The sequence below is a fragment of the Lissotriton vulgaris genome, chromosome 8, assembly GCF_964263255.1.
Source record: "Lissotriton vulgaris chromosome 8, aLisVul1.2, whole genome shotgun sequence".
Lineage (NCBI taxonomy): Eukaryota > Metazoa > Chordata > Amphibia > Caudata > Salamandridae > Lissotriton > Lissotriton vulgaris.
Window position 1 is genome coordinate 1,133,352,297 of NC_141696.1, and position 21,817 is coordinate 1,133,374,113.

The 21,817-nt window shown below is 50.1% G+C and overlaps 2 non-coding genes across 2 annotated transcripts; both read right to left on the reverse strand.

Moving 5' to 3' along the window:
• Positions 1 to 4,509: 4,509 nt before the first annotated feature.
• Positions 4,510 to 4,596, reverse strand: TRNAY-GUA (transfer RNA tyrosine (anticodon GUA)). The gene is given in 2 exon segments: positions 4,510 to 4,545; positions 4,560 to 4,596. It is a non-coding gene; the product is annotated as a tRNA-Tyr (tRNA).
• Positions 4,597 to 5,461: 865 nt separating this feature from the next.
• On the reverse strand, positions 5,462 to 5,533 carry TRNAE-CUC (transfer RNA glutamic acid (anticodon CUC)). The gene has a single exon. It is a non-coding gene; the product is annotated as a tRNA-Glu (tRNA).
• Positions 5,534 to 21,817: the final 16,284 nt, after the last annotated feature.

Consider the following 21,817-nt stretch of genomic DNA (forward strand, 5'->3'; position numbering starts at 1 on the left):
ACGGAGTTTTAGGAAGTTCAGGTATCGACGGGGTGGATATTTTCACCCTTCTCTGTGGGAGCTGGCTCCTCAGAGGTGTCAGTGTCCGTGTCCGTGCCAGTAGAGGTGGTGTCAGTGTCCACATGCACCTTTTGTTTACTTTTTGCCTTGATACCAGCATAGGAATGCTCTCCCACCGCACTGCTGGGCAGTGCAGACAATGCCTGCGCATGAGGCCATTGCTGCCCTGCATCTGCACACTGAGCAGATGTTGAAGCCTCAGATCTCTTTTTCGTCATCTCCTTGCCGTACCATGGCGCTTCGCGAAGCTCTCCAGCTGTCTCTTGATAGGTTTTAGGGCCACAGCCAATGCCTAGTGAACGGTCTGAGGAACCGTATTCTCAATTGCTTTGTTAACGAAGGACTGGACAGAAGCCTCCAGTGCCTCCACCAGGTGATCCTCCATGACAGTCTCATGCTGTCCTTCATACACATCCTCCTCATCTTCATTGGGGTATCTAACCCAATCTTCCATGGCCACAAGGTAGGCTCCAGGTAAGTATTGCCAAAATGTACAATATCACTATCCACTAGGAGGAGTACGGGGGGTCAGCCCACTTGACCACAAAGGTTAATTTAATATATTAATATTACAATAGCACTCAGTAGAGTCTTAACCCCCTCAGCAATGCTGTAGTCGACAGGTCAGAGACCTAGGCCAATAAGAATAATACTAGGAGTGTGTGCTCACTCCAAATGGCAATGATTGTACAGCCAATTAGGCGATCTTGAAGGCAGAGCGGTTATTCTGAAGAAAATACGTGCAGGGAAAGCCTTGAAAGTCGCGCCGAGGTGCGCAGCCCAAATCGCGCCCAAAAGTAGCCCAAAAGCGGCCCAAATGCACACGTTGGGGAGCGCACGTTGGCCGAGAGCCACTCGGCGTGTGCGGCGTATAAGGGTGATAAGGGAAGCCCAAACGCAGGTGCAAGGAGCGCCGCAACGGGGGTTAAAACCGCTAAGGAACTACTGGCTCCAGTGAGGTTTGGGGAAGCCGCAACCGCCCGGTCAGTGACCCATTGTACTCTCCAGCGACTGCAAGCGGAGTCGCGTCTAAAATGAACGGAACACTATGAAAGTGCGCGGGAAAGACCCACATCAAAGGCAGTAAACAGCGGGCATGTATGCGGGAATCTCCTGCTCCGAAATGCAGCAATTAGCTCAGCAGTCAATCGCGCATAGGCAGCAAATAGCTAAGCAGTCAATCGCGCATCACATATATATATATATGATATACAACAGACAACCACTGCAATGTATATAACCACAATCGATAAAGCCAAATTAGTATAAACGATAGAACTGGGAAGGTGCACTTAACTCTTGCTGTGAGCAGCAAAGAAAGAGGATTATGGGACTGTGCAGACGGCTCTTATGGGCTGTGGAGGCGTGGCTTATGAGAAAGCATCATGAGCAATGTAGTTTAATGTAAACTAATTGTGTGCTTTTATTGGCTGCTGTGATTTTGCAGTAAAGAATAGAGAAGCACAATCTGAAGCCTCTGGTCGTGTAATAGAACCAGCTACTTAGCGCATGCCTTCTAGTGTCTGAGCAACCCTGGACTGCCCTGGCCTGACTATAGCAAGAAGGCGTCCTCAGCTCTCCCTGGAGGCGGCTCGCTAGGAGCTCTTTCGTGGAGCAATAAATATTCATTACCGCCAAAACTGTACATGTATAAACTAGTTTGGGCGGAATTCGTCATGCATGAGACCTGCATGACAAGAAATGCCTTGCTCTCCACGGGTGCCCCCTTGACAGTAAGGATGACCCCCCTCTGTTAGTGTTTTTATGGGTCCTGTCTGTATCTATACTAATATAATAAAGAGAGAACCCAAACCTTTGAGGCGGGTAATCTCAGGAACCACAGCACCAATCACAACACCCAATACAGCGTTGGAAAGGGCAGTTGCAGCAGAAGGACATAGGCTATGCAGACGCCCACCATATACATTTGAAAGGTAAAAGAACTGTGCCAGCAAAGTAGTCCCTTGTGGGCATGTCTGCGTTGTGCTGTGGGCGTGTGCTGGGGGCGTGACAAACGCTGGGGGCATGCGGTACGTTCCGCCCTTCATGCCATGTCTCATATTGTGTGCTAATCCCACCCTGCTCCCTTTAAATACCCCTGCACCCCATAACCATAACCCACCCGTACTCCTTAAAATACCCCAACACCCTTAAACACTAACCCATCTTAACCCTATAAATATACCCCTGTACCCCAAAACCCAAACCTAGCCCTGAACCCTAAAAATAACCCTGTACCCCAAAACCCAAACCTACCCCTGAACCCTAAAATACCCCTGTACCCCAAAACCCAAACCTAGCCCTGAACTCTAAAACTACCCCTGTGCCCCAAAACCCAAACCTAGCCCTGAACCCTTAAAATACCCCCCTGTACCCCAAAACCCAAAGCTACCCCTGAACCCAAAAAATACCCCTGTACCCCAAAACCCAAACCTAGCCCTGAACCCTAAAAATAACCCTGTACCCCAAAACCCAAACCTACCCCTGAACCCTAAAATACCCCTGTACCCCAAAACTAGCCCTGAACTCTAAAAATACCCCTGTACCCCAAAACCCAAACCTAGCCCTGAACCCTTAAAATACCCCTGTACCACAAAACCCAAACCTAGCCCTGAACCCTAAAAATACCCCTGTACCCCAAAACCCAAACCTAGCCCTGACCCCTAAAAATAACCCTGTACCCCAAAACCCAAACCTAGCCCTGAACCCTAAAAATACCCCTGTACCCCAAACCCCATACCTATCCCTAAAACTACCCCTGTACCCCATAACCCAAAACTATATCTGAACCCTTAAAATACCCAAACACCCCAAAACATATACCTCAGTACCCCAAAACATATACCCCTATACCCATACTTACCTGATCCAAACATTAAAAAAAAACATGCTTTTACCATTCATGCATTTACAACGAATTTCGTTGTAAATGTATGCGTGGTGAAAGCATATAAAATTGAATGCCATGCGTTATAATGGCATTGCGGAGTCATGGTACTTTCGTAATGAAATTATGCGGAGTGATGGTGTGCGGAAAGAAAGTTGCGGAATAATGGGTGTTTACCCTCCCCCGGTAAGTACATTGGTGGCACGACAGCCCACCTCTCCAGCAACATACTCATATTTTTTCACAACCCATTTGAAAAATGCACAGGTCTCTCTCATTGATGGCCAGCACCGACATACACTTTTAGACACACCTCCCGCCACAAGTTCTAGAATTGTGAACTTTAGAGCTGGGGCGCTACGTTCGAATCTCGGCATCAGCTCAACATCCTGTGATTCCAGGCAAATCGCTTTGTCTCCCCGTGCCTACCACAAATGAATGTGTTCTTATGTAATGTAAATTGTGCTCATGCCATGTTGTCGAGTTAGCGCTATATAATATTGCAAGGAAAAATAAAGTAGGGAAACTCGAGTTCACACACTAATGAACACGCACTCTTAAGTGCATCAGCAGTGCACTTTGAATCGGACGTTTCACAGGCCTGTCACAGATGAGAAATGCTATCAAAACGAAATCCTACAAAACAATATACTACTGGTCAGCAGCAATTCATACCCGGACAACGTCGGGACAGGCTGCTAGTTTATAATAATTCTAGAACTGTCAAAACACAGCTACCATCGTACTCCTATTTGCTGTCAGCAAGATCTCGATAACTTAAAATTAAAATGTGCAAATTTATGTACAAAACGTGAATCCTTTCCAAAGCTTTCTCCGTAGGATTTCCGATGCCGCCAGCCAGCCTCTACTAAAGATGCCTCGGTTCTTATTTGACAAAGTGTCTCCATTAATTAAAACTGCGTGCAAGCTGCTATGACTGATCTCACCGTAGCTTGCTTTTAAATGGGATTGTAAACTGTAGGCTCAGTCCTGACAGCTCAAAATAGAAAAGGTTGCCCTCTCTGTCCAGGACTTTAACATCTGTCTCCTGAGAGGCAGGAGGGGACACTGACCACTAGGAACAAACAAGACGCTGCCGAATACCTCGGGGTCATGCCCGTCAACTTGCCCATCCCTGCTAAGTGACTGATCCTTCTAATTTCCCAGCTCCTTCCCACCAATTCAGGGACCACAGGCTGAACATAAACAAACGCACTTACTCACACAAAACACACTCCTCAATCACACTTCACAACAACCTTCTCATCTCCTAGCAGCCGCTCTCGGCGGCGCTCCCAGCAGCATCACATGCCAGACTCAAAACAACTAGCTCCTATGGCTGCTTCAGGCGGGGGCCCTGGCCGGGCTATTCAGCCCAGGGGCCCACGGCTCTGTCTGCTGATGTGGGAATGCCGAGAGAGCTGCACAGAGTGAGCAGGGAGGAGGATTTTCTAGCCGCCCGTGGAGAAAAAGGCAGGAAAATCCAAGTTGTCACAGTGGCTGAGGAAGCAGGTGCTGTGTATTGTAGAGCAGAAGAAAAAAAAGTTAAGAACGTGCAAAAGTCCTTCGAGCCGGATTTGAACCAGCGACCTAAGGATGTCTAATATGCCCACTACAGTCCTCCGCTCTACCAACTGAGCTATCGAAGGCTCTTATAGTAACCTCCGATAAGGTGTTACAAGTCATAACAAATGGGCCCAGAGGCTGCTTATCTGAGCAGCTGTTTGTGTCTGTTAAACACCAACTCAACGTCCTGATAAAGCTGCAAACCCCACAATGGAGAGTTTCCTTTCCAAATCAACACCCCTCTTTATACAGCTCAAAAGGACTGGAAAATACACAAGAACAGCATCCATTTCACATTTTATCATTCCGCATGCACAAACCGTCCTCAGACACATCACAATGGGGAATAACAACCCGTATGTATTTATTTTAAAGTTTTTATATAGCGCTGGCTGGACCCGGGGGTATCAGAGCGCCTTACAATGGTCTAGATAGGAAAGATAGTAGTTCTCACTATATGGTTCGAGGGCTGAATGCCTGGACACTTTAAGGATCTGACCCTCTGCGCGCTTGCTGCAGCTGCTGCTAGGTTTGATCAGGGAGGATTGTTTCTGTCTTGCTCTAGCTACACATCTCCATGTTTGCCTGATTTACAATGAAGTGCTTATCAATGTGGTATTTCTCTAAGAAGAGCCCACACAGGAAAAGAAACAGACCACCTGGATTTGCCAGTGCTCTCTCCAAATAGTAAATCATCAGTTGTGAAGAATAAGCTTCCTGACCCAGCAGTCACTCTTCTATCTGTGCTTTTTCTCTGTCTCTGACATGCCAAGTTATTACTGGTGGCAAGTCACGTAAAAAGAAATGCATTGAATGAAATACTTGTAATTTAAAGAAATCGAAAAATGTGTTTAGATATGATCAAACTAAAAAACAAAGAAAATGAAATCTTACCTAGCCTGAATAGAACCAAACACAAAAAAAAAAAAAAAAAAAAAAAATGCTACCTTCCCTGACCGGGAATCGAACCCGGGCCGCGGCGGTGAGAGCGCCGAATCCTAACCACTAGACCACCAAGGAATGTGTGAGGAAACTCGAGCATGTAATTCAATCCATAGTGTCACCGTGGTTAAGTTTTAGTTATTTATTAATTAAAGTACATGTAAAACTACATACATAACACTCTCAGGCTAGTGTTGACTTAATTTAAGAAAACATCAACAGGCACAGAAAACACACTACTTTCAGGCAGACCGCGAAGAAAGGAATTTAAAAAAAGACTGAAATCTGTGGAGAGTTTCCAAGCGTGAAAGAAGTATGAAACCCTCATAAAACAAAACTTACTGGAGCGGAAAAACAGCAAGACCCAATTAACCATCTGCAAAAATACCAGCTACCCTTCTGGGTCAGCGCCTCTTTTCAGGGCACCAGCGGGAGGTCATCAGATCCTCAAGGGATCCCTATCGGAGAGCAGCAGAGCAGACCCTCCGTGATTCCTGCAGCTTGACCAGGCTCCGAAAAAAGCTCTCAAGTTAGCCCAGATCCCGGCCTTAGCATTTCACCCAGCCCAGGGGGGGTTTGCTTTGGATGCTGGGTCCCGTCTCCCTCCGTTTGGAGTATTAGAAACAGAACTACAAGTCCCAGAATACACTCCTATAACCTGACTTGAATTTAGTAGTAATGCCTTGACATAGTGAATATAAGATCTCTGATGAGGAAGGCGGGGCGTGCACGTCCGGGTCAGTGGGACTTTAACTTTCATAATGTGCCTTAATGTTGAAAAACATTACACTTAATTAAAGATTAAGTTTCACCTTCATAGTAAAGTCACTCAGTCAGAGCCCGCCCCATCATTTCATTTATTTAGCGTGAAAAAAACACCAGCTTAAATGCATTCTATTTATTATATAGAACTTTGATTTGTATGTGAATAACCCTCCGTACTAGAACACAAAAGGTTAAAATAAAAAGGTAAGAAAACTTCCCAAAAAGTGTATCACAATCACTTAAAATTGCCACTGATCGAGTTTAAATGGTGCGTGATTGTATTAGAAAATATTTTACTTAGACGGGATGGTCATTAATAAAAAGTGTCAGTACTCAATAGCATGAGTGTCACATTATAGATACATTTAAAATGGATGCTCAATGTCATGCTTTCAATACGTATAAAACATTAAAAAATAAAAATGTCTCTCTCCCCGTCGGGGAATTGAACCCCGGTCTCCCGCGTGACAGGCGGGGATACTGACCACTATACTAACGAGGAACAGGTAGTGAAAGCGTTTCCAGGCAGTTACTTGACGTTTCTGCTATCCGCCTCTTCCCGTGATGCAAGGAGTCTGTGTCATCTACTGGCTCCTTGACACCAATACAGGCGGCTCAAAGCTCAACCGACACACATTCACCCTCGTTCCAAACACACACAACCACACTCCTTCCTCCACCCCCACCTCACAACAACCTTCTCACTTCCTAGCAGACGCTCTCAGCAGCGCTCCCCAGCAGCATCACATGCCACATTCACAAAAGCCATCTCCCAGGGCTGCTCCAAAAGGGGACCCGGTGGTCTCTGATGTGGGATTGCAGCGGGAGCTGCACAGAGGGAGTGGGGAGGGATTCTCTTCTACCCCCAAGTTGGAGGCGGTAGCTGGATTGTAGAGGTGAAGAGAGTAGGCAGCAAAAGTCAAGGAGCGTGATTGGCTGGCAAAGCGCTATATGGCATGAGAAGTGACCACCGGGGCTCCGCACCTAGAAAGCTTTCTGTTTCTGATCACCAGATCAAAGGCACAATAAAGCTGCAAAGCCCACAATGGAGTTTCCTTTCCAAGGTAACACCCCCACGTACCCTTCACAAGGTCTGTAAAGAAACAAGCACATCATCCATTTCACTTTGTACCAGTCCACAGGCACTTTTCAGACACATGACAAGGGGGGGGGGGGTTAACATTTCGGATGAGCCGTTTGCTTGGTGGCTGCAGGTCTCAGCATTGGATGTTTTCAGTGCCTGGTTCTCTGCGTGTCTCTTAAGTAAGTACCTGGTCTGCGTGATCATAGGTGGCCCTCACATAAACGTTCTCAGGAACCTATCCATTAAAATTTTTTTTATTTAGTGCATTTTTATAAAGCGCGGACATTACCCGAAGGTGTCAGAGCGCTGTACAATAGAGCTAGTTACGTTACAAGAGAAAAGTCGTACAAAATAGAACATTACAAAGAAAAACAGGAGACTAAAACTGAAGGTCTACACAAACAACAAATCCAACACAGCACGCAAGGGCGAGGAATGTACAGGAAAAAAGACACATTTACAATGAAGAGCAAACTGTGGCACCCTGGTAAGGCCCTGCACGTGGTGGGCAACACTATTAAATCACGACACAGGCACTTAGTCACAGTTAGCCGGAAAGACCCCGACCCCGACCCCCGCATGTTTATTTATACTCCGGCGCGAGCCCGCCCCGTAGTGTGCGTGCGTGCGTGCAAGAAGAGATACATTGTAGGAGAGAGCCCGGGTGGCTCTCTACATCCCTCCCTTGATTTAGTTCTGTCCATACCGCACGCCTCTGGACTTCACTTTAGGGCGATGTCCAGGCAAAGTCTCTCATCCGCTGGTTAGGCCTTGGGTTGGGCCTCAGACTGTATCTGGGATTCCGGGTCCATGGTGATTCGACAACCCCAGCCGGGGTTGCCCCTGTGCCTTCACTCACATCAGTCGCCCTTGGTTGACTTTGCTCTGCACCCAGGTTCTGTGGTGTTGGCCTGGGTTGAATCTCGCCCTGTTGTTGTACCACAGTTGGTCTCGGGGAGCTGCGGACGTCCAGATCTTCATACTCTCCCGTTTCCACTCCTTCTTCCACTCCTTGTCCTTCAGTTGTCTCTGTTGCTTTTCTGAAACATGACACGTTCCTTGTCACGACTTGTCCATTCCTCTTCGCGGTGACCATTGTCCCTTGGACCTTGTCCACTATCCATACTTCTGACTCAAACGGAGTTCGGAATTTCCATCCGGGATGGCGATCTTTGACGACCACCACGTCTCCTTCCTTAATGTTCGGTTCTTTGGCATGGCGATACACGCTCGCCTTGATGTTTGTGTTCTGTCTTCTAGCTTGAGTAGCCTCAGATTTCTCTCCTCTGGCACCCATGTGCTAGCGGTCGGGATGCTGTCCCTGGGTGCACGCTTAAACAGCACGTGGGCAGGAGCACACTTGGTTGTTGAGTGAGGCGTTTGTCGGTACGCTCCTAGGAATTGGTCAAGGGCCGTCTCCGGGTCTTCCCCATTGTCCACCGCAATCCGGAGGGCCCTATTCAGTGTTCGTATTAGTCTCTCAACTTCCCCATTTGCCTGGGGCCACAGCGGGGTGATCTTTCTGTGTTTTATCCGGAGGGCTTCCAGGTATGACTGAAATTCTCTCCCTTGAAAGGGGGGGTCCGTTGTCGGACTTGATTTCCTCCGGGAGCCCCATCGTGGCAAAGACGCGGCTTAGCACCTTCTTAACTTGCGGGAAAGCTGTTGATGATATGACTTCAACTATTGGGAATTTGGAGAACGAGTCGACTAATACCAGCATGTGTCTTCCGTCTGGGAAACTGCCAAAGTCTATGCTGAGGTGTGTCCAGGGTGTCTGAGGCGCTTCCTCCGTGATCACCGGTGCCGGGGCGGGTTCTCCGCCCGTGATCGTGCAGGCATGGCAGTACCGTATCATGGCGTCCACTTGGCTGTCCATCGCTGGAAACCACACTTTGCTCCTTAGCCGTGCTTTTGTCTTGGCCATGCCTTGGTGCCCCACATGTGCTAGACTCAGAGCTCTTTGTTGGAGGCTTTCCGGTATGACGATGAGGTGTCCTCGTAAGATGATTCCTTCATCTCCCACACTTAATTCACTGCGTACCTGCCACAGTTGTTGTCTTGCGTGGCTCACCTCTGGCCGGAGGCTCGATGCACCATCGAGGAAGTGGGCCCAACGATTTTCCTCCAGAGCACGGTGGACTTTCGTCAGAGTCTCGTCCCCGGCGGTGGCTTCTCCAATTTCTTTGAGCGACATGTTCTCCGGACACGCGGCCTGCGTGATCATATGGACAATTTCCTCCACCTCTTCTCCCTCTTCTGTGGGCGGACACTGGGTGATGACATCTGGGTGCCGGGACAGGTAATCGGCCGGGTTGTGGGCCCCTGGGCGGAACACGATTTTGAAGCGGTAACCCTGCAGCTGGACCGCCCATCGTTCAATGCGTGGGGGTGCTAGCCTTGACGACCCCGCAAAGAGGGGTAGAAGAGGCTTGTGATCGGTTACCACCGTGAATTCCTGCCCGCAGAGGTAGAGGTGAAAATGCTGGCATGCCCACTTGATGGCCAGGGCTTCTCTTTCTATTTGCGCGTATCTGGTCTTGGTGTCAGTCAGTGCCTTGCTGGCATAGGCAACCGGCTTCCACTCTTCGGGCCCGTATTCTTGCAAAAGGACTGCTCCCAGTCCTACGGGACTGGCGTCAACGATCAACTCGGTCCGACGCCGTGGCTGGAAGTAGGCAATAGTGGTGTCATCCAGGAGGCTGGCTTTGATTGTTTGAAATGCATTGTTCGCGGTGCCAGTCCAGTCCCACTTCTGGTCGGCTCTGGTGAGGGCTCTGAGAGGTTCTGCGATTGCGGCCAAGTTGGGTATGAACCGACCGCAGTAGGTGGCCATGCCGAAGAAGCTGCGTACTTCGGTCGGGTTTCGGGGGGTGCTGGCTGCCTTGATCGCCTCCGCTTTCTTGGGGTCTACTTTCAGGCCCTCCCTCTTGAATGTGTACCCAAAAAAGTCTATCGACTCCTGGTAGAAGGAGCATTTGGCTCGGTGCAGAGTCAGGCCACTGTCCGCAAGTCTTTGTAGGGTTGCCCTCAGGTTGACGTGATGCTCTTCTAGGGTTGCGGAGTACACCAGAATATCATCGCTGAGGTTAATCACTCCCCTCAGTCCCGATAGTACCTCTCGAATGGCATTTTGGAAGACCTCCGCCGCGGAGGAGACACCGAAGCTGAGCCGGGTGTAGCGTCGCAATCCCACATGGGTCGAAAAGGTGGTGATGTACCTGCTGGCTGGTTCCAACTCGAGCTGATGATAACCCGAGTTAAGGTCTAGCTTTGAAAACCATTTCGCCCCGTTGAGGTCTGCTACTATATCATCCATAGTGGGGGTGATATGTCTTTCGCGCTTGACGGCTGTATTGGGGAGCCTCATGTCCACACATAGACGGATGGCCCCTGGCTGCTTCGGCTTTGGTGCGACGACTAACGGGGAGACCCAGGGTGTCGGGCCCAACACTTTCTCGATTACTCCTAGGTCTTCAAGCTTCCGGAGCTCCTCTTCGACCTGTGGCCTGAGGTTGAAGGGCACCTGCCGGTGTGGAAGTGCTACAGGCCTGACCAACGCGTCTATGTGCAGCTTGAATCTTCGCCCCTTTAGTTTTCCTAGGCCCTTGAACAGTTCCGGAAAATCCTTCAGCATGAAATCCGCATGCGCCTGGTGCACTTGATTGGCGAAGAATACTAGGCCGAGGTCTTCTGCCGTGTGGCAGCTCAGGAGGGTGCCTTTCTTTCCCTCCATGATGTGAAATTTGGTTTCTGTGGAATATTCTCCATTGATTACGGTCGTTTGGATTACTCCTCGAAGGGGTAGCGGTTCTGTTCCCCCGTAGGTGTATATCCTCGCTGCGGAGGGTGTTAGTACGGGCTTCGGGGACATCCTCTCGTATTGGTCCGAGTCCATGACATTCACGGACGCTCCCGTGTCTATCAGGGCACTGACGTTGATCCCATCTACTGCTATGGAACACATGGGCGGCGGCCTCCTTCTCGTGGACGCTCGGCTTACATAGGAGACGACGTACACCTCGTCGTCCTCGTCGTCCTCGTCGTCCTCGTCGTCCTCGTACCTGGGTCGTCTGTCCTGGGCTTGAGTGTCAGAGGAGGTAGTTCCTGGTCGAGTGATAGCTGTCGGATGCGCTGCGTCACTGCCCTGGCACGTGGGCCTGCTGACCTGAACTTCCCTCCCCGACAGACGGCAGCAAAGTGATTCATGCGCCCACACTTGAGGCACGTCTTTCCTTTGGCGCCACATGTGGCCGTGGCGGGGTGATCTTCACCGCAATACCCGCATTGGTTTCCTCGTGGCGGGGCATTCCGCTGTCTCGCTGGTGGGAATCTCCTCTGTATCGCGTCGATCCGTTCTTCCTTGATCGGCGTAGTTCTCGTAGCGGGCGGGGCAATCACCGGGGTGCGCAGCGCTGCCTCCATTTCCTCTGCCCTGGCGTCGGACAGTTCGTGCGACCTGGCTAGGATTAGTATTTCGTCGAGTGATATGCCTGGTTGTCTCAGGATTAGCTTTCTCAGCAGCTTTGATTTGCACCCCACTATGATCTGATCCCTGATTTCTTCCCGGGGGTTAGTGAACGGGCACTTGCTTACGAGCCGGCGGAGCCGGGCATAGTACATGTCAACAGACTCGGAGTCAGTCTGCCAGGCGCGTTTAAACTTGAACTTTTCAAAGTCATTATTGAGCTGGGGATCAAAGTGTGCATTTAAAGCAGAGACCGGGGCATCGTAGTCGTGCTCAGGCCCTGTGTTGGGGAGCGATTCAAACAGATCGTAGATTTCCGGTCCCCCGTAAAGAATGAGGAGCGACCTCTTTACTGTACCGTCCGTTTCTCTGGTACCCTTAAAGTAGAGGTTGAGTCTCCGGACCCACGCCTTCCACCGAAGCGCCGCTGTGGCCGGGTCCGCTGTCTCGCTGAAGGGCGGGATGGGCGCTGCGCCGGCGTGAAGGTGGGCGGGCACCGCCGGCATGGGGGCTCCCGCTTGGGCTTGGGCTCCCGCCTGGGCTTGGGCCTGCGGTGGTGGCACAGGCACGACTGGCGGCGGCTGATCCGCTGGAGGTGGGGCCTGACCAGCCCCGTCTTGGGCTGCCCCAGTCGCGTCCTGATTCATGGTGTGGCTTTGAGCACGTGGTCCTGGAGCTTTCCGGTGTCGTGTCGTCGTGCGGTGGCAGGGCTTTGGCACAGCAGAGGGAAGCGCCCGCTATGGCTCACCAGAGCAGTCACTTGGATGTGCCAATGGTTGATATGAAGTGAGACACCCTGCGAGTGAAAGATAGCAGTGTTTGCGCACCTTCCCAGCACCAGCAGACTAGGTGTGTTGCAGAGCGGGCGCATGGGAGGCCTGGTGACGGCAGGTCCCGATTTGCGTTTGCCAATGCTTGTTACCGCTTTGTGGAGCAGGCTGGAGCGGAGCGCGCGGAGGCCTGGCGCGATGCCCTGGGTGCACACGTGGTTGGGGGCGCAGCTCGCGCGCTCGTTGCAGATGAGAGGCGGGGTCCGCGGTAGGCCTTGGCCACGTGGTGCGGCCGCAGAGATCTTCCCACGCGGCGGGCGGGCGCACTTCTTCCGCGCCGGCCGGTGGAAGGGACACAAGCGGGTGTCGCGCAAGCAGGGCAGACGGCTGACTCACCCGTAGGATCTTCAGGCGGCACGCCGACCCCTCGAGCCCCGCCAGCTGAAGGCGCTCCCTCACGGGAGACGCGTGGGCGGGCCTCGGGACAAAGGGGATCGGCACAACAACGCGGGTGGGCACCGCAGCTGGAGGCAGGCGACGCGGTGCCACAGGATACCGCGGGGCACGCGTGGAGATAGACCGGCCTCGTCGCCAATGTGGCACCCTGGTAAGGCCCTGCACGTGGTGGGCAACACTATTAAATCACGACACAGGCACTTAGTCACAGTTAGCCGGAAAGACCCCGAGCGGTCTTCCGCATGTTTATTTATACCCCGGCGCGAGCCCGCCCCGGGGTGTGCGTGCGTGCGTGCAAGAAGAGATACATTCTAGGAGAGAGCCCGGGTGGCTCTCTACACGAACTTCCAAGAGGGGCCAGAGAATGAATGTATTAGTTCTGAACGTGTCTTTGGAAGAGAAGAGATTTAAGATCTTGAAGATCCGGGTAGAGGAGGTGGCATGGAGCAATGGGGGAAGTGAGTTCCAGATTCTCACCGCATTGCCAGAGAAGCATTGCGTCATCGATCTTTCCCTTTTGAAGACGGGGGTCAAGCAGATGCTTTTCCGCATTGCGAGAGAGTCAAAAGCCTACGGATAATTAAAAATTTGCAAACATTCGTGACAAGAATTTTCAATTCTATTAAGGACACGGAGGCGAGGATTATGCTTTCTCGATTTCTTTACTACCAACAGCAGCCAATAGGAACATAGTAAAGAAAAAAGCAGACTACAAATCCCATGAGCCCTTAGGCAACCATAGAGACTACATCCTATATAAACAAACATAGAGGACAACACTTCCTCTTTCTTTGTCCAGGAAATTGTAAACAGTCAAAAGTCATTGGAGAAATACCGCTGAACAGCGTGGAGGAAAACAGCCAAAGGCAACTGCAAAAGGACCAACAGGAGACACGTAAGCATCCAAGGGCGAAGAGGCCGTATCAGGAAACACAGCATATCCAAGATCCAAAGAGGCGGAAACTATGCAGGAGAGACCACGACGAAGAATCACTTCTGGTCTGAACCTGAAAGAAAATCAGAGCCGTAATACACAATCTCAAAACCCTGGAAGGTAGCATCACATAGGGTGGGGAAAAAATCAATGCAAGAAACACTTCAAAATCATAGCAAAGCAAAGATGCAAACATAAGCAATGCAGTAGAATACATTTGGGTGGGATAATCCTCGCCTCCGTGTCCTTAATAGAATTGAAAATTCTTGTCACGAATGTTTGCAAATTTTTAATTCTATGGCAGGACAGGAGGCTCAGATTATGCTTGTTTAAAGCTGGTCCACCACAACAGATGCAATATCCACAATGGGTTTGAAATAATATGTTTTAAACACAATATCGGAAGACCAATCAGCTGTCTTCACAATGTCTTGCAAACTCACACCAACATGAAAAGCCTTAGAGGCCATGGCACCCCGCGCGGAATGAGCTCAAAAAATGGAGACATCAATTCCTGCTTCAGACATAAGCCAGCGCACCCAACGAGCCAGGGTTGCTGGCGCCACCGGCTTAAAAGGCTTTTGTAAAGCAATCAACAACTGTCCAGACAAATCTTGACGAAAAGGAGCAGTACTCACCTCATAATCTTTTATGCACTGGACCACACATAACTGTGGGTTCTGAGGAAAAGCCGGATAAGTCACAGTAGACAAATTAGTCTTGGTGCGCCGGGAAACTGTAAAAGTAACCCCTTCCGGGGAAAAAGAACGGCCAGCGAGGTCTAACGCACGTACATCCGAAATGCGTTTACAAGATACCAAACATAAGAGCATCGTCAACTTCGCTGAAAGTTGCTTACGAGACAGAGAAGAGTTGGGAGGCCAAGCTTCCAGAGAACGTAAGACAACGGAGACATCCCAAAGAGCCACATACTTCGGACATGGCGGCTTAGCCATCCGGATGCCACGAAGCAATTTAGAAATTAGATGATGTTCCCCAATAGGCTTCCCGTCGACAAAATCGTGGCCTGCAGAGACAGCGGAGCGAAAAGAATTGACTGTCCTATAAGCAGAACCAGAAGAAGCGATGGAAGCAAGAAAATTAACAACTAAAGCGACATCCGCTGAAGCGGGATCCAAGTCTCGTTCAGAACACCAACTACACCATCGTCGCCAAGCTGATGCATAACGCTTGCGCGTGTTGGGGGCCCAAGCCTCATTGATAAATCTCTCAGCGTCTCCAGATAAGCCAGGGATTTTCCAGCGTTCCCCGAAAGACGCCACGCCACCAGTCGGAGCTGGCCCGACAGAACCAGAGGATGTGGATGGAGCAGAGGATCCAACAACAGGTTCCACTTCTGTGGAAGCAGGAACGGAGTCGAGCAACTCATCTCCAGAAGGTCCGGAAACCAAGCTTGAGCCCTCCAAAGAGGAGCTATCAGAATGATCTCCGATTGGAACTGTTTCGTTCTGGCCAAGACTCGCGGAATCATTGCGAATGGGGGAAACGCATAGCAAAGATGAGGAGGCCAAGTCTGGAGAAAGGCATCCGTGGCAAGAGCCTCCAGATCCGGACGCCAGCTGTAAAACTTGGGCAACTGAGCATTGAGGCGAGAGGCGAAAAGATCGATCCAAGGCCGGCCCCAAAGGCAAGACAGATTCCGAAATACACGGGGGTGAAGCAGCCAGTCGCTGAAATCCAGCAGATGGCGAGAGTTCCAGTCGGCCACTTGATTCTGGCGACCCGGGAGATACTCTGCAATAAGAGTGATCTTCCTTTGAAGGCAAAAGTGCCAGAAATCCTTCGAAATCTCCGCCAACAGCTTCGACCGTGTACCCCCCAGTTTGTTCACATACCTCACCGCAGAGATGTTGTCCATGCGGAGCAGTATGCAACAGCTGGTGGCCTGAGGAGCAAGGCTGCGAATCGCAAAAGATCCCGCCAGAAGCTCCAGAAAATTGATGTGAAGGGTTAGTTTGTCCTGTGACCAACGGCCGCCCGTCGTCACATCCCCGCATCGGGCTCCCCAGCCCCAAAGACTTGCATCCGACTCCAGCACCACATCCGGAATCGAGCCGAACAGGGCTTTCCCGTTCCAAGCCTCCATGTGATGGAGCCACCACAGCATCTCCGACTTCGCGTCCTGTGACAGAGGAACAAGGTCGGAATAACGAAGACCCTTCTGCAAATGCCGGATCTTGAGACGTTGCAGGGCCCGATAATGCAAGGGACCTGGAAAGATCGCTTGAATGGATGAGGCCAACAGTCCGACAATCCGAGCGATCGACCGCAAAGATACATTCGGTGCGGACAACAGTAACCTCAATTCCCTCTTGATAGACCTGACTTTCTGGGAGGGTAAGAGTATCTGGCAAGATATTGAGTCGACTAGGAAACCCAGGAACTCGATCGACTGAGTGGGACGTAAATGAGATTTCTGAGGATTCACTAGAAACCCGAGAGACTGTAACAGATCGATCGTCCATGACAAATGGGAACGCAGTTGAAGTGGACACTGAGCCATCAACAAAATGTCGTCCAGATATACGATCAGACGCACTCCGCGCGCTCTCAACGATTCCATAACCGGTCGCAGGAGCTTCGTGAAGCACCACGGAGCGGACGAGAGGCCGAACGGGAGAACCGTGTATTCGAACCACTCCCCTGCCCAGTGGAACTGAAGAAAGCGGCGATGAGGCGGAAAGATTGGGACGGACAAGTAAGCGTCCTTCAAATCCAGGCGAACCATCCAGTCGCCCTTGCGAAGAAGATCCCTTAGAAGATGGATGCCCTCCATCTTGAAGTGGCGATAGACCACCCCGTTGTTGAACTTCTTCAGATTGAGCACAAGGCGAGAACCTCCCCCTTTCTTCTCCACCAGAAACACATTGCTGATGAACCCCTGAGGATGCAGGGACGTTCGCACAATGGCCCCCTTGAGCAGAAGAGACTCGATTTCCCTGGATATCACCTCCCGATCTCGTTGGGAAAAAACAAGGGGAGAAGGGACGTGACATCGAAGGGGAGGGTGATAAAATTCGATGTGATACCCTTGAACTGTTTGTAATATCCATGCATCGTTTGAGATTGTGCGCCAATTTTGCAGAAAAAATTGCACCCTGCCCCCCAGAACAACACTGTCGAAGGGAATCAAGCTCACCGGTAGAGGAGAAATCTTGGCGACCTCCCTGGTTTCCACCATATCCTCCTTTGTTGCCTTGCCCCCGACCTTTACGGGAGGGATAGAAAGTCGACTTGGAACCTGAATAGGATGACTGTTGTTGTTGCTGTCCTCCACCCTGGTGGGACTGCTGGCCACGCTGTTGGCCAGAACCTCAGCCGAACGAACGTCCCCTGGATCGTCCGGCCCTGCCAAAAACCGGGCGGAACGCCCTGCGTAAGGAAGACTGCGCCTTGTCAAGGCCGCTAAAGGTAGCCACGAACTTAGTCAACTCCTTTAAGAACGGTTGACCAAACAGGAGACCCTGAGCCAGTGGACCCGATTCAGACGTAGCAAGTTCAGATAACCTGGGGTCCATTTTTATTAAGATGGAGCGCCTGCGCTCGGTGGAGAGGGCACAGTTCGCGTTCCCCAGCTGACAGACCGCCCGTTGGGCCCAACCAATAAGCTCATCCGGGTCGATGCCAGATGCAGACCCTTGAGCCCGATAACCTAAATCCAAAATCTTCGTTAGGGGGCCAAGAAGATCTAGTAACTTATCCTGACACAGGCGCCAAGAGCGGTCAATTTCCTTTTTGGGATCCTTGGTGAATTCTTTGAGGTAGGTCAGAATAGTCGGATCCACCTCCGGGGTGTCTGCCAATTTATCCGCCAACTCCGGGCGAGGGCACTCGGAGCGCAATCGAGAGCGTACCTCCTGATCGAAGGGCTCACGGATGTGGGCCTGGATATATTCAGCAACCTCCGGTGCAGGAAGCCAAGTCTTGGAATTTGGGTGGACTATATCCGTTGGCTCAAAGGTCAGGACTGGCGGATGTGAAGAGGCGTCGACAAAATGTTCTTTTCTAGACCTCTTAGCAGGGGGAGGACCAGAGGGACCTGAAGAAGAAGAGGAGGAGGTGTCATCCGTGTCCGGGGGAGGCGGACGAGACTGTTTGGACACAGTGGAGGCAGACAAAGTCTTGGCTAACTTCACAAAGTCAGACTTATGTAGGTTTTTAGGCAACTTAGAGGAGTGCTTGTCAGAAGAGGACGGAATCCAGCCTTGCTGCTGAGCATAGTCGGTCAAATGGCGTTTTAACGGTCCAATTGCGCGGACCAGTGCAGTATTGACCGAATGCTGGACCCCTTGGTCAAGGGCGTCGACCAAATCGTATTCAAAAGACTCCCCTGGCTCCTCATCATAATAGTATTCCTCTGAATCCTCATAACCAGCCATGGTGCAAAAAATGACAGCACAGAAGAAAGGAAATATATATATAAATATATATATATATACAAGCCCACTTATCAATAAAGCAAAGGTCAAGTGGTAAACACAAGCGACCCTGTCAGGGGGAGTGACAGCCCCAAGCAAGCCAAAAGGCAGAGCAAAACTCAAGCCAAAAAACACCAAATTCAAGAGTGGAGGGACAGGCTTGCAGTATCAGTCACCCTAGGCAACTCCTCTATAAATTATACAGCCCAAAATCTATTAGAGATAAAGGGCGTCACGAGGGACTCTCCGGCAGGCAGTGGGCTGAGGCTCAGGAGAAAACGCCGCCTCACAGCGTGTCTGGGCTCTGTGAGAACACGGAGCGTAAACAAACCAACGCGCATGCGCGGAGGCTCGCCTGAAGATCCGGAAGAAGAACAACGCGCGACACCAGCGCACGAGCTCCCGAGTCCCGGTCCCGCTCCACACAAAGAAATATACGGGCACAAAGCGCCCGATACTATAAGAGAGGTGACCCGCGCTCTCCAAGAAAACAAACAAGACGGAGTAGAAACGGAGCCGAAACACGCCAAAGGCAAGGCAATAAACCACTCGGCGAAGCGGCAGCATAGGCAACAAGCAGCAGCTAAGCGGCGTGCACAATGCTAGTAAGCACAAATACAGTATATAAACATGCAAATATTACAAGAAGTAGAGAAAATGACTTAACTGGCTGCGAAGCAGCAAAGAAAGAGGAAGTGTTGTCCTCTATGGTTGTTTATATAGGATGTAGTCTCTATGGTTGCCTAAGGGCTCATGGGATTTGTAGTCTGCTTTTTTCTTTACTATGTTCCTATTGGCTGCTGTTGGTAGTAAAGAAATCGAGAAAGCATAATCTGAGCCTCCTGTCCTGCCATAGAATTTCAATTTATTTGCCAGGTAACGAGGGGAGGACATGTGCAAGGCTTTGTGTGCGATGCAGGCAGTTTTGTAAATAGATCTTACCTCGATCGGAAGCCATTGAAGAGGGGACAGGATAGAAGTGACGTGGTCGCTTCATTTACACCCTGAAATGAAGCGAGCTGCTGAACGGAGGACGGATTTGAGAGGGGAGAGGTGGGATTTGGGTTGGCCCATCGGAAGAGAATTGCAATAATCCAGTTTTGAGAGAACCAGCGATTGTACCAAGGTTTTTAAGTCTTTCTCCGGGAAGAATCGACGGATCCTCCACAGAAGGCGCAACTGGTACAGTGCGTTCTTGGCAATAGAGTTGATGTGGGAGATTAGGTTGAGTCTTTTGTCAAGAATGACACCTAGGTATTTTAGCGCTGTTGATAATTATGGGTTTGTTGTTGAGTAAGTTCAGCTGATCTATCCACGATTGAACGGGAGTAGGTGAGAGAGGTAGAAAGAATTCAGTTTTGGCGGGATTTAGTATGAGTTGGTAAGCTAACATCCAGTTGTGAATGGAGTTGAGAGTAGAGTTTAGTAGTGAGAGATTGTGTGCGGAGGACACCTTGAGGTAGATTTGAGTGTCATCCGCATAAAGATGGTAATGGATCCCAGATTTACTTAGAAGGTTCCCTAATGGTTCAAGGTAGAGATTAAACAGTCACACAGGCCCTGCTAGTCAGCAGGCTGGACTATGGCAATGCCCTTTTCGTGGGCATGCCAGACTACCTATTTAAACGTTTACAGGTGGTACAGAATGCTGCAGCAAAACTAGTGTGCAACAAAGGCAAATACAGCTCAGCAAAGGACTGCCTAAAACAACTTCACTGGCTGCCCATGCGTCAAAGAGCCTGCTTCAAGCTCCTTGGTCATGCTCACAGGACACTCCACGACACAGGCCACATGATCCTCCAGAACAAAATACGCTTCTATACTCCCACCAGACCACTAAGATCGCAACACCTCGCTCTCGCGGAAACAACGATATTAAACAAATCTAGAACAGGAGGCCCTACCTTTTCACATCTGGCAGCACAGCATGGGAACGAGCTCCCAGCCGAACTTAGGCTGACCAAAGTGTACAACGCCTTCAGGAGAAAACTCAAAACACACCTATTCCCTAAAAACTGATATCTGGCCCTTCAACCTCACTGACCTACTCATCACCGTAACCCTTAGCGGCTTGACATCCCCTGGGATAAATGTTGCGCTCTATAAATAAATAAATTAAACAGAGTGGGTGCCAGGATAGAACCTTGAGGGACGCCTTGGCCTACAGCCAATGTAGATCAAAGACTTTTTCACTATCTTAATCATGTGGGATCTGTCCGAAAGGAAAGAGGCAAACCATTTAAGCACTGTGCCATCCAATCACATCCTCTGTTGAAGAGTGTTGAGGAGGGTGCTATGATTAACAGTGGCAAAGGCTGCATAGAGGTCTAGAAGAATCAGAAGACACGATTCCCCAGAGTCGAGTATATGCAGCGCATCATCAATCACTTGCAGCAGGGCTGTTTCAGTGCTGCAATTTTGGATGAAGCCAGATTGGAAAACGTCGAGGAGATTATTGTCCGTAATATGTAGGGAAACACATTTTTCAGAGATTTTTGAAAGAAAAGAGAGGTTGGTGATACGGCGCAAGTTGTTGAGGTCGGTCGCATCAGCTGAGGTTTTTTAGAAGAGGAGTAACCTGTCCTGATTTAAGGGCAACAGGGAGGGAGCCTTGACTGAGGAAGAGATTAACTAGTCTGGTCCAGTAAGAGAGAGTATGGGTGTAGAAATCGATGGCAATGACTCTAGGGATGGGGTCAGATGAGTGGGTGTATGGTTTGGTTTCAAGGATGCATTTGAGGAGGACATCTTCATAGATGACGTCAAAGTATTGCCAGGTGACTAAGTATTTCCGCTCCTCAAAGGGGGTGTGGTGGGCGACTTGATCCACCAGTGCTTTGACCTTTTCATCAAAGAAAATTGCGAAATTGGCTGCTTTCTTTGTGGAGTCCTCAGGCTTAGTAGTTAGGGGAGAACAGTTTGGGTTTTTGATGAGGTCAAAAAGTTTTTTGGGTCTGTTTTTGGCTGAGTCAAGGAGGGAACTGAAATGTGATGCTTTTTCATGGAAGATGTGGTTGTGGTATTTGGATCTTGCTGAACGTAACAGAGAGAAATTGGAGGTGGAAGGAGATTTTCTCCAATGTTTCTACAGGATTCTAAGGTTTTTGCTTTCATTGTAATTCTGCTTTGGATATGATCCAGAATTGAGCCCTTGGAATGAGTGGTTTCCGAGCAATGTTGGAAGAGATCGTTGGCTGAGAGAAAGGTGGCAAGCTTGTTGGCAGCAGAGTCTTACAAAAAGCCCCAATGGAGATTAAAGTCACCCAGGAAGATCTGTTGAAAGTGAGAGAATGGTTTTGAAGAGTGTCAGGAAGATTGGCGCTCAGGAGGTTCCCAGTATGTAGGGGTGGTGAGACACTTTTATGTTCGGTGTGAAGCAGGTCAGGGGAACAATTCCGCATAGTTCCGCATAAATCAGTACAAACAAGAGCAAAAAGCTCTTGTTT